This window comes from Momordica charantia (assembly GCF_013281855.1).
Source record: "Momordica charantia cultivar OHB3-1 chromosome 6 unlocalized genomic scaffold, Mcharantia_2.0 BLBB01000006.1, whole genome shotgun sequence".
In the NCBI taxonomy this organism is placed as follows: Eukaryota; Viridiplantae; Streptophyta; class Magnoliopsida; order Cucurbitales; family Cucurbitaceae; genus Momordica; species Momordica charantia.
In genome coordinates, this window is record NW_028275164.1 from 11,740,295 (window position 1) to 11,753,779 (window position 13,485).

Below are 13,485 nucleotides of genomic sequence, written 5' to 3' on the forward strand. Positions count from 1 at the left end.
CCATTTTTTTAAATAATTAATATATATTTATTACTCTTTTTTTATATTTAGATTCTAAAAATAATTAAAACCAATAATTTTTCTCGAGAACATCTCTCGGACCCAAGAACGAGGTGGAGACGGAGACCAAAAATGTTCACGAGCCCGAGAATGGGGGAGAGCATCCTTACTCGCACCGACATCATCTCTACTCTACATAAGATTTTCTGTCTCTAATATGTATTTTCAATTTTCTAACTTTTTAAAAACTAAAAACTAAAAATGGTTACCAAACATGTTTTGGTTTTTTATTTTTTAAAAACAAAAAACAAAAAATGGTTATCAAACCTATATTGTTTTTGTTTTTTAAAAACAGAAAACCAAAAACCAAAAACTAAAAACAAGAAAAACCCGAAACCAAAAACTAAAATGGTTATCAAACGGGCGTTAAGTAATGGCTACGTACATGATATCGTAATGAAAAATGACAAAATTTTTCGTAAATTGGATATATGGTAATACTTGATTTCCTGAATTTTAGGGGAGGGGTGGAATTTCATATTTACCCCTCCGCATATTTGATGCTCATATTGCCCTTGCATCATTTCTCCATTTTACTCCTCCAGTTTTCAACCACCCACATCCCATAAATCACATTATCAAATCGCCAAATCCCTAAAATCTCTCCATAACCAAACCAGTAAAATCTCTACATTCAAAAGCTACCAAATCTACATTATCAAACAACTGAATCTACCTATATCATTCAAATTTTTAAAAAATATTATTAATTTGTCTCCAATATAATGTAATTAAAATCTATAACAAACCTAACTAATTGGATAGTAAATTCCATTGCAGCCACCATGTCCTAAATATTCCTACACTCATCAATCCCCATTTTTTATCAACCCAACAATCTCAAGTTTCTTGAGACCTAGAGGGATCAACAAATCGAGCAAAGAATGACTTGTAAAGTTCGAGTCTCCGATTCCTTGATCGAAATTTATCTAGCAAGCATTTAGATTATAAGAATAATTCAATTCAACAATACAACAACTAGAGATTTTTTTCCTTCTCCTTGATAGTTTTATGCCACAAAATATGTCATCCAAACCATTTGTTGTCATATTTGTCCGAAGTGAAGCTCTACCCTAGCTTGATTCTTTTAATGTGTGAATTGTGCCACAATCCCATTTTAATTTGTGCATTTGAGTCCTAATTTGCAAAAATTAGAAGCAAACATTGGAAGAATTGATATTTAAGGTAATATAATTATTGAGAGTTGAGAGAAAATAGTAGAAGATGGGAAGATGATTGGAAAGGAAAATGAGTCTCCTTCCTCACGAGATATTATAGTCATAATTAGTAGTCATATGATCTCATCTCGTCTTTTGCAACCAAGAAAAATTCAGGTACTGTGTGTATCTTTATTTTAGTCTATCTTTATTCTGTCTATACGCCTCTTTACTTACTCTGTCTTTATTCTGTCTAACGCATCTTGTCTTTATTCTTTCTATACACTTATTTACCCTATATTAGTTAGATATTATCTTTAACCATGGTAAAAACTAAGTAATGAAATGATGCAAGCAAGTCGCTCATTGTAGTGTAAGTAAACTATTTTCAGTACCACGTAAGTATTATTATATACGGCGTATGAATAAGAAAATACCTTAGCTTCATCCTCGTCTAGGTGCTTCACCACGTTTCTAGGTTGTCATTACCTTTATTTGTAACCTTTTTTGTAGATTATTTTTTGATCGATTACGTTTTTTGGCAAGAAGGAGACGGTTCGCGAGTTTGGTATTAATTATCGTGTCTCCCAATCTAGCTACCCGTCTATAGTTTCAAAAACAATATTTGATTTTTCAATCTTATTTTTTTTTACTCTTTTTCCACTTTTATTTACGTTTTATTAGGCCATATATTTTTCATATTTTCTGCATTTTAATCTTTTTTTTTTTAAAGTATTCATTTAACCAATTTTATTTTTGAAATTTCTAAATCTAGATTTTATTTTTGAAATTTTGAACTTTAAAATTTTGATTCACTATTTTATTTTATAAAATCAAGCTATAGAAAAAAGTTTTTCAAGGATATGTTTGCCACAAAATTTAAGGGGTAATGGTAGGATAATATAGTTATTTTAGTGGGAGGGTATACTTGTCTATATTAAATTCTAGCATTGATCTATAAGTGTCTCATGGCCATTTTTGTGATATTGGATACTTTTTGCCATTTTTCAAGTCGCACTATTTAATATAGTCATTCCTCTAGTTGGCCCTTATGGAATCGCCACGCGAGATTACTTTCTCTCCCTCTTGTTATGTCTCGTTGTGTCTTCCGTTCTTCATGGTCTGCGGCTACGTTTCGTCTATTGTCTTCTCCGGCTGCCAATCTTGCTTTTAGTGAGGATTATACTTTACGTTCTAGGTCATTTGCAAATGTTAGTAATTGTTAACAATTTATGTGCATTTGATGTTAGTATTGTACAAGGTCTTGAAATTTTGCTTATGTATCCTATTTATTTCTATTAATTATTAAATTAAGGGTCAAATACCAAAAATGAACATGGGTTATGTCCTTTATTTTACAATGAGAGATGTATGAAAACTCCTAAGTTTGACATTAGAACTAAGAAGTTGCAATTGTTTCTTGATGCCGTCAATGTGCATCTTATGAGTTTAAGCTAGTTGGGACTCATGGCCATCATGGTTCCACCATCACAAAGGTAAGTTATTAACTATTATTAATGCACATTGACGTTTGTTGTTGAAAATTGAACCCTTGGTGCTAATAGGTCTTACCTTAGTCTATTGACTTTGGTGCATCAAGTTGCATTCTTTTAGATGAAATTTTAACCGATATGCTTATGCTTATTAAGCTACTAAGAGTGGTAGAGTTTGATGATTTATTGTATAGATGTTGGTTTTTTTAAGACCAGAAGTTGTCTTGACCAAGGACAAATTTTGGATGTGTTCTGGCAATGTCCGTCATTAAAATTCTAATATGTACTAATGAAATATTGAAATCACTCTTTATAAATTTGTAATTTTCGATTTAGAAAATTTAACTTCATTTATTGGATAATAAAATGATTGTGAAATGTTTCTAAAGCAGTTTATTATTCTTTCATGGTAGTAATATACTGTAGTAACTTTGTGGAAAAGGATTTAGGAAGCAAGTGATTGTTGCCTTTGAGTTTGGTTGGGACAAGTTCTTGAATCTTATTTAAACATGTGTTTTTTAACAATGATGCAGTCATGAAGCTTCTGGCAATGCAAAAGCAGTAAGAAACAACAATTTAACATAAAAATTTATCCTTATACTTTATCCTTGTAATATAGGACCTTCAAAGGTCCTAAACCATCCACAACTTTGATCATTATTTGTTCATTTCTATTGGCATGTTTAAAGGCTTGAATGCATGCTATTGTAAATTTGAAGACATGTCTTGATTTTTTAGCAAATAATTATTTTCCTTTGGCTGGTGTAGGTCAAATCATGTATTTCCTTGTCGACCACCTGAGATGACGCTGGAGTGCAACAAGAAATTGTCCTACAAGAAATTGTCAAAGTGGTTGCAAGCTAAATCCTCTGATTTTCTTTTTTGATCTCGTAGTTTAATAGAAAAAAGACATATACTCAAACTGAGATTGCCCAAATACATATTGGGCAGTTTGATAGTTTTAGTTAACGGCTTGGCCTGAGTAGTTTACTTTTGTTTTAACTTGTATAAATTTACCTTTCTTTTATTTAATATAAAAGTCTGGATAAGTTTTATTTTTCTTAAAGCTAACATAATTATTGTCAATTGAAAATTTCTTTCCATAATATTCAAATTTTTATTGCATTATTTCGATAATATTAATATTAAGATTTATTTTAAATAATAATATTAAAAAAACAATATATGTAAGTATAAACCACTAGTTGACGATAGCTCTAGTATAAGACTATAGACTACGGCTAATGCATGTTGTTGTATATAATACAATAGACTATAGCTGACGTCAAATGTAGTTTATTATATTATAGACTACGGTTAACGTTAGTCGTAGTTTATAGTATTATATACCACGACTGACGTTAGTTGTAGTCTATACTATAGTTTACGGCTAACGTCAGCCGTAGTCTATTCTATAAACTACGGTTAACATTAGTCGTGGACTATAATACTATATACTACGGTTGACGTTAGCCGTAGTCTATAGTATAGACTATGGTACCTATATACTACGGTCGAAAAACCGTAGTCTATCAAATTAGACTACGGTTATATGACCATAGTCTAAACCAATTTTTCTAGTAGTGGAGCTAGGGGCCTGGGCTGTTTGAATTCTAAATTTGTGCATTTTGATTGATGTTGACCTTAATTTCTGACCTTTTGGACAGGAATTGTAGAATTTGGGATGGCCAAATTGAGTGTTGCAAAGATTACTGATGAGGATGTTGGAGCCTGAATGAAAAATTTAATATGCTGGAGCTTGTAGAACCTACCGGATGCTCTAGCACATGTGACTGTGCAGTAACTGATTGCACCAGTTTTTTCCATGTCCGTACATCTTCCAGGTGTTGCCCTAATTTTAAGGACCTGATATAAAAAGGAATTATGACCCAGCCGCAAAAGGAGAGACAAAACAGAGAATCATTTTAGGGCGTCAACTTCAGAGAACATTCCCTATCCATTTTCTTCAAAGAAGGAGCTGAAAAGAGAAGCTGAACCTCGCGTCACTACTGAGTTAGGGGATTCTTCACCATTTCATAAGCTCTCTTGCTCGGTGGAACCCATTTCTCTTTTACCCATTATTTTCTTCTCGTAGCATGAAGTAAACCCCACTTTTTTTTGGGGGGGGGGGGGGGGGGGGGCAGGGGGGAGAGATGTACTCGTTGTAGCTTTTCAACTAACTATGTTTTGGTAACTTTTAATGCTGATTTAATATAAGTTTATTATTCTTTCATCTTACTGATTTTGTTTGGCCAACATTATTAACTTGCTAGCTCGTTTAAGGATTGGAAAAGTCCTTATGATGCGTGTTTACTTCTATTTTCATTAGATTCCTCTCTTTGTTGTAGGATGGTGAATACTCAGGGATGAGGTTCCCCCTACTGTACCTATAAACTGTTTGTATTGCGTATTTGAGTTACAGCCGGAGTTGGATTTAAGCATGTCTATTTGTGTATTCAGCATTATGAGTTCGCTAAAGCATTAGTTAGTTGTAAGTGAAAGAATTAGAGTGAATCCCCCTCGATTTTCCTCCATATCGCTTCATATTCGCATTCTGTTTGTTTTATGTTTTGGATGCTCCAACACAATATCGCATATTATCTTTGTGTTTGTTCATTTATTGTTTTTACCAATTTAAGATACATTAATCATACATTAATCATACGCTTTTAATCCCTATGGAGATGACCTTGTTTAATACTACAAATGAGTACTTTGGTGTACACTTGAACCGGTCTTCTCTTGAGATGTAAACAAGTGAACAAGTTTTTGGCGACGTTGTCGGGGATTAAGTTTTCTTACTTTGATTTTAGCAACTTAGAATACGGGGCTTAAAGAGCTCTTTTAATCTCTCTCTTGTTGGTTTGTGCAGTGAAAGAACGATTTCCCTACATTGGAATTCGACTTTGACCCATAAATTGAATGGACTCTTAGAAGAAGAAAGGCTGAACAAAGAATCCAGCATAGAGAAGAAATTTAAATGGATAACCCACCGAATAAGCCAATTCAGCCAGAGTTGAGAGTAAAGAGGGTACCAGGGGATGTATTGGGACAAGCTATCCCAATACCTCCTCTGAATGTTATGTTGTTAGCAAATGACATAGTGTAGGAGATCAGAGTGTAAACGGCCCCAACATTTTATGATTTCAAACCAGTGATAGCTAAGCCTGACATCCAAGCTGACAAGTTTGAGCTGAAGCCGGTTATGTTCCAGATGCTCCAGACCATATGGTCATTTCATCGACATGCATTAGAAGATCCTCATCATCACCTATGGTATTTCATGCAAGTAGTAGACTCATTTAAAGTTGAATGAGTAAGCAGAGAAGCGATGCAACTCAAGCTATTCCCCTATTCTTTTAGGGATAGTGCTGGAGCATGGCGATACTCCTTGCCAACTGAGTCCATCACTTCATGGAATGCTAAGTTGAGAAGTTCCTAAGGAAATATTTTCCCCAATCAAAGAATGCGAAACTTCGGAATAACATCAACAATTTCTATCAAGTTCCTCGAAAGTCACTAAGTGAGTCATGAGAAAGGTTGGAGGAACTGCTTCAGAGGTACCTGCATCATGGCATCAAACGATGTATTCAGATAGAAATGTATTAGAATGGTTTGAATGAGGCTACACAATTGGTGATTGATGCTTCAACAAATGCAACATTGTTATTGAAGCCCTATGCAGAAGCCTTTGACAATCTATAAAGAATCTCAAGTAATAAGCATCGTGGTCGAAATCAAGGGTTGAATCAGCAAAGGCATCCAAGGGATTAGCAGATGATGATGTAGTAGTAGATCTGAATTCGAAAATCTCAAGGCTAACAACCATCGTTATGAATAACATAACTCAATCTGATGCTGGACCTTCCAAATCTAAGGTAAATAGGTATTTTCTTTTTTAGAAGTTTTTTGCCTTTTGTGTTTAGTTTTAGCATTTTTAAACAACTTTGTATTTAAAATTGATGTAGTTATGGTTGATCTTAACACGTATAAGTTGTTTTCGAGTTTTGCATAACAAATGTTAACACCATGTCGTGAAATGAACACTTCATTTAATGAAAAGAAAATAACATAACATTGTTCCAGTCGACAAGAAACTGAAATTAAGTTCCTATTTATTTTAGGAACTACATACACATTATCTAATAATATGTATGTATTCTTGTTTAAAAACAACTTTAGGTCTCCCATTGCGATGGCTGAGACGACATCTCCCATTCCGACTTTGAGAGTCATTTCCCCAGCATCAAGCTGCCTCTGGGAACTAATTCCCTGAAAATAAGAACAAACATGGTTAGTGACCCCTAAATCTAATATCCAGGCAGAATCATCATTCTCCACTAAGCAAGTTTCAAGAACAAGTAAATCATATTTATCTTCTTTGGCTTTCTTCATTTTTGGCAAAGTATTTCGGGTAGTTTCTTTTCCAATGCCCATCCACGTTGCAGTGGAAACATTTTCTTTTGTCAGCAACTCTGGCTTTGCCCTTCTTGGTACCAACAGTAGCAGTAGGGTCAGCTTTTACCCCCTTACCATTGTTCTTCTTCTTCTTGAAAGTCTTATTTCAGAAGAAGAAAGTGCAGATTTGGTTCCTGAGGTCGAACCTTGATGAAACCGTTTTGAGGAGACAACATTTGCCTTTCCTTCAAGTTCCTTATTTTTCATAAGAGATTGAAAAATCTGTAGCTCATTTAAGAGCGTGGTAAGGTTGTACTCTATCTTGTTCATTACAGCATTTGTGCGAAACTGTAGGAAACTCTTCAGAAGAGATTCCAAGATAAAGCTGACCTGATTCCCCTCGTCTATGACAGCGTCGTTCACTTGAGCCACATTAAAGTGGACCATTAGATTGAGAACATGTTCTCGCACTATCTTTCATGCGGGAATTGTAAATGAACTAGAGGGCATCGTGTCGGGCTTGAATGGACGACTGTCCAAACATGTCCCGTAACAAGTCCATGATCTCTCTTGCGGTGACCATGCTTTCATGCTTCTTGGTCAGTATATCAGATATGTTTGCCAAAATGTAGACCTTGGCCTTGTCATTAGCCTTGATCCATCTGTCATAGGCATCCCGACTGGCTCGGGCTGCATTAGGCGTGGGAGCATGAGGACACTCCTCAGTTAACCGAACGAGAATCGTGTTAAGGTTTGTTTTCCATTGTGCGTAATTTTCGCCGTTGAGTGTTTTCAGCGGCAAGCATGGCAAAGATTTAGACATGCTGAAATATAAACAAATCTATATAAGACACTTGCACTATCCATTAAAACTCAATCAAATTTAGCAAAAAGTAATAATGCACCCTATCAATAATATTATTTTTGCGACAATGCTTCAGTGATTCAGAGAAACAGCTACCGTGGGGCAGTCAGCTACTCCTTCACTGAATTGAGACATTTTCAACCAAATATTACACCAGAATAACTCTTATTCCTATAATAGTTAGTCACCGTTTGTTTGGTCAAGAAGTTATTAACTAACTTGACAACTTCCCATAAGTGTGACCCGTTATTTTCAGACGTTAGAGGTTCGCCCGAATAAGCCTGTCGTAGGGAATGACAAATATTGAAGCAAAACCTAAGAGACCTTATCGATTTCTGGAGTTCGCCCTGATTTTGATTACATACAATAGACTCTCCGTAGGGGTGGTGGCTCCAGGACAACACGCAGGTCGTGTATGAAACCTCATGTTGCAAACCAATGGAGGAGACCGTAGGATGTGTTGTCACACGTCCTTCTCCCACTTACTATCAATACGTTCTCCATTCACCTTGGTATTGAACCATGCAAACACCTTCCATAGGGAGGCCGCACCTAGGGGAGACACGAGGCCAAGCATGGAACTCACGGTGTGAACTTATACGGAGAACGTGAGTGAAAGAATGTATATATACACCACATATATCTCATATACTTGGTATATTTTATATATATATATTTAATCCTCCCACTTAGTATTTTACAACTAGGGTTATTACTTAGGTAAAATCCGGCTAAATGAAATTATTTAAGTTTATTAGTTTGCCAAATATAACTTTTATATTGGATTTATTTAACACTTAATGTTTTAGTTCATTAAACACTTTAACGAACTAACCACATTATTGCATGCTATAAATTATTGACTAATTCAACCCCCAGGTCGGTTCCCAGGTAGAGGTGTTCCCTTACGATCAGCTTAAGTACCTCAACCTAGACATAACCTTCCTTACACAGGGTTCCCATAAAGACAATATTTTATATTAACCTTTTATTTCGTCGTTTTAAATCTATTTAAAACCAAAATAAAAAGTATATAACCTAGGATATAATCAATTTCAAACCCCTTTAAAATTAATTATTAAAGACCGAATGTTTGCATTCAATTCTTGATTATAGACTTTAATTTCTATTCACCAAACGTATAACACTTATAAATTTAAAGAAATTAAAACTATAATCATACATTAATGACATACATAAATATAACATTTATATTTACTAAAGTAATGTCATGTTCAATACAACTTTATTTTCATCTAATTAATACAACACTTATATTAAATAAAATAAATCATACTATCATACATTATAACTATTATATACATATGATGCATGAACATGCTTAACCTATGGTGGGATTTTAAACTATATGACATACATTATGCAACATATTCAACTAATTAAGTATACATTCAAAATTCATAATAATTAAATAGCAAAATAGATCGATTTTTGGCTTCCTATAAGAAATGAAACAAAAACAAAAATAGATCGATTTTTGATTTCATCATTCTTTTCTACTTAATTTATAGTAATTTTATTTTTATATTTTGTGGGAAATATTTTCTTTTCTTTTTGTTTGTTTTATCAAAAAAAATAGAAAAATAAAAGTATTTGGTTTAAATATCGATTTCCTTATTATCTTTAGAATCAAATCATTTTTAATAAAATAAAAAAATAACAAAATCATAAATATTTCTTTTATTAAATGTGAATTTCCATGTTATCTCAAAATAAAATCTTTTCAATAAAATAAAACAAAATCCTACTCATATGGAAAAGTTTTAAATTTGATTTAACATAATTTGGGTAAAAATAAAAATTTGTAATAAAATCATAAGATTTGATTGATTGTGTAATGAATGAAAATATTTTTTCCATTTGTAAATTAGGGTTTTGAAACAATATAAATAGGAGCAAGGTGGCTAGGGTTAGGGGGAAGGAGAAATGTATCACAAAGAGAGGTCTACTATTTTGCTCTCTTTCAAGGTTTGCTTCGTTTCGTTTTTCTTTCTATTTATTCCTTACTTTATTCACAAATTCTCTCTCATCACTTCTTACTCATTCCTCACAATCTATCACACGGTATGTCACTCGCTCTCTACTTTTTTCTTTTTTCTCTTATACTCACCTAACTTCTTTTATCTTCTTCCATTCCATTTTGTTACTTTTGTTTTATTTTCTTCATTTTTTGTCTCCTTATTCATTTTCTCAAAAAGTTTGCTCTATAAACTATTTCCACCACAACTTTCTTCTTCATCATTTGACTCGCGACACATTTGAATAAGAATGCAAAAATCGGAGTTTTGTAAGACCATGTTGTTATCGAATAAAGTAGATTGATATACTTCCTGATATATTGTTTTGTCTACCTATGTTCCAAACGTAAGTTTAATTCTTTCCACATTATTTTCTGGATATGTTTCTTCCCTTATTTTGTTTCACCTTGTTCTTATTTTATCTCTATTGCTAATTTCATATCATGGTTGCTTGAGCTATTTGTAACATGTGATTTTATTGATTATCTTTTTAACATGTTTATTTTGATTACATGTATGATATTTGACAAATGTATATAATATTGTACAATAAATGTTATTTTTCTTAATTTTATTAAATATCTTCAACTAAAAATTTGGTAATGAAAAGTCCCAACGATGGAACCTTGAAATGTTTGGGAGGCCGATGTTCTCGGATTATTGAGGGTAAAGATCAATATCTCGGGAGGCCAAGGTTTGATTTTTAATACGTTTCCTAAAAAAAAATATGTAAGTTTAATCAATATGGTTTTAAAAAAAACATTTATCTGAGAAAATATCTTTTTATAAATTCATTTCCTCCTAATAAGCCCAAGATTTTAAAAACACTTATGATATTTCAAAAAAATAAAAAAATCAAATCTTTGTCATTAATATTTTTCCTAAAAAATTCCTATGATGGAAATGAGGAATTCGAAAGGTCGATTCCTTAATACTCTCGAGGTGATGAATTTATTTTGGGAGGCCGAATTAAATTCAAATAAACAAAATTTTCTTAATGGCTTCAGGCCACTCATAATTGTTGTTTATTATTTACCTTGTGAATAATGATCAATAAAACATGGGACATTTAAAAATAAAAATAAAATTCTTTTCTTTTAAGGCCATTTTCTTTAAAATAATATGAAAAATAAATTATCGTTTGTTGAACGAGTGTTGTGGGGTGTTAATACCTTCCCCATACACAAAAGACCCCCGAACCCATATATTTTTCGTGCAGAACAACTTATACATGCATTTGGGTGACCAATCACACCCTATAAATACAGACTGGTGGCGACTCCATTTTTCTCCTCTCGGGAAGAAAGTCGGCCGCTCCACGTCGCAAACCCGTAGCGACAGTATAGAAACACCCACCATTTTTTTCCTTGTTATTCAAAACAAGATTGAAATCAGAGCCTAGACTTTGATACCAATTGAAGGGAACGGATCCCGCACGGAAGCGTGCGAACGCATGTGCTTCAAACTTGTTTTAGAATTACAACAAAGAAAAGACATAAGCATGAGTAAAAGGAAGTTAGTGATACATATCTTTGAAGACACCTCTTCAATGTAGACACCACAAAGAAAAGCCACCACAAAGTCTTCCTCGCTATCATGTGGAAATTAAAAACTCGATTTGTGGGAACCGTCTTATAGTTGAAAGGGAAGTTGAAAAATCGAAAGAGAGATTTTCTCGTTGAAGTTTCAGAAACTCATTCCACCGACGTTCAAGCGACATAAAAGAAATGGGAGAACCTCCTTTTTACAGGGAAGGAGGAGTGAGGGGGAAGTCACCACTTTCCCACTCACTTCCACCATTAATGGTGGAAAGTTCGAGGTTTTCCTCCCTTTTTTTGGTTTTATTTTTAATTTAATTAAAACCATTTTAATTATATTAATAATTAATTAAATCCAATTTCATTAATTACAAAAAGAATCATTAATTAAATTAAATTAAATCTAATTTAATTGAATCAATTTAGCACATGCCATTAATTTAATTTATTTAATTAAATCATATTTAATCAAATTAAACTTAAATTAATGAACCATATTAGAATCAAATTCCAATGTCCCATCTCTCTCATAATTTTGAATCCAATTCAAAATAAACATACATTACATTAATTGCATCTCATACAATTAATCTTAATTCCCTTTAACCAATTTGAACAATTCAAATTCCTTTCAAGACTAAATGTTCTTAATTATTCTTTACGAGATAGCACGAGGACCTAATGGACCTACAGATCAGAAGCTCCAACGATACGAGATTAATTGATTAAACTCATTAACCAAATTAATCAACATTCGTTAACTATCAGTCACTCCACTAAAGACCCACAACTGCACTCTTCTCACTGTAGAATATTTTGCATCCACGAATTTTTACCATTAACGGTAAGTCAATCTTTCACGAGTGTTCGTAATCACAGCGGGGTCAAATTATCGTTTTACCCCTATGTTACATCTTGTACCTTAAGTACTGTTGATCCTCTAATGAACAACCCAGTTATGGTCCAACCAATAATCGGAAGTCCCTCTTGGGCCAGTGAGAGGGTGAGGCCCCTTGTTTAAGTCTCGGAGTCAGCACTTAAGAGAACACTCATCTACTTATCCTAAAGTCGAGAAGGAGTGAATTTCATCTTGTGTAGTTATGTTCCCAACTCCCCACTCGGTCTCGTCCCCAAAATAATAGGCATATTGAGTTGGCGACTGGGGCCACTTTCATCCATAGAAATCAAAGAACGAGCCCTAACAGGTATGAGTCCATAACACACTCAGGATTGAGATCAAGTCACCTGGTCATCCTATTGAAATATTAATATATTAGCTAACGGTGTTACAACTAAAGATTAATTATTTCGCGGTTCGATCTAATACAAACTCATTGTATAGGATACCCTCGCTCGCATGTCTCCACACGAACGATATAGATCAAGTCATTTGTAACTATTACAAAGTGAGTCGTATCCATAGTGTTACCAGGATAAGGTACCCAACCTTATCCGTATACTATAGACCCTTTAGGTTACTACTGGAACATTATCCACCTATATATTGAATATATATACTGTATATATATACACTATATATCAAAATATATACGCTGTATATTAAATATATATTGTATATCTGTTATATATTGTTAGTTTATTGGATTTGGGTTAATGCAATTATAAGAGAAACATCAATAACAACTTTATTGAATAAATATTTGTTTTATGTTTACAAACCACGAGTTTATGGTATAAAACCCAACAAAGTGGTAGCGTAGTGGATTTATTTACTTAGTTGATTTTTTATTATCTTGCAGGGTTATGCTTTTGTAGAGTAGGTTGTTTGCCTATCGTCGTTTACTCGATTTAGCTATGCTTTGACTTTAACTGGAGAGTTAAGTGTCGAAGGACAAGCTATTTTGTTTATTTGATAAGTGAAGTGTTCATAGGTTTAAGTTGAGCAAATAAAAAGCTTAATTATCTAGGTTCGTT